This window comes from Octodon degus, unplaced genomic scaffold, assembly GCF_000260255.1.
Source record: "Octodon degus isolate 3935 unplaced genomic scaffold, OctDeg1.0 scaffold00304, whole genome shotgun sequence".
NCBI lineage: Eukaryota > Metazoa > Chordata > Mammalia > Rodentia > Octodontidae > Octodon > Octodon degus.
Genome location: NW_004524880.1, coordinates 1,758,186 through 1,758,898, shown reverse-complemented (window position 1 = coordinate 1,758,898; position 713 = coordinate 1,758,186).

Sequence of the window (713 nt, the reverse complement as noted above, 5' to 3'; positions counted from 1 at the left end):
AATAGGATCACAAGTCCGCATCTTGTACAGCAATTAACCACTAAGAAGAATATATGCAGTGTATTATTTGTTGAAACTGGCCCTTCGATTTGATTTGAAACTGTCTCATTGCTATCTGTTTGTCAATAAAACTTTGAAAAAAAATAAAAATAAAAAGAGATTATAGAGGATTTCAGAAAATGGAAAAATAGCCCATGCTCCTGGATACAAAGAACAAACATTATGAAGATGGCCATACTCCCAAAATTGCTGTATAGATTTAATGCAATCCCTATCAGACTACCACCGACATATTTCACAGACATACAAAAATCATTCCTAAAATTTATCTGGAACCAAAAAAGTCCTAGAATGTCAAATGCAATTCTGGGCAATAAAGACAAGGCAGGTGGCATTACTATTCCTGACTGAAATTATGCTACAAGGATACAGTGAGAAGACCAGCATAGTACTGGCATCAAAATAGACCTGAGGATCAATGGAATAGATTAGAAGACACTGAAGCACCTACGAACATCTAAGCCCACTTATCTTTGACAAAGGGGCTAAACATACTCGCTGGAAGAAAGATAGCATCTTTAACAAACGGTGCTGGAAAAACTGGCTCTCTACATGCCGAAAAATGAAATTTGATGCAGGTCTACCACCACGCACTAAACTAAAGTCAAAATGGATTAAAGATCTAAACATTAAAGCAGAGACACTAAATCTCC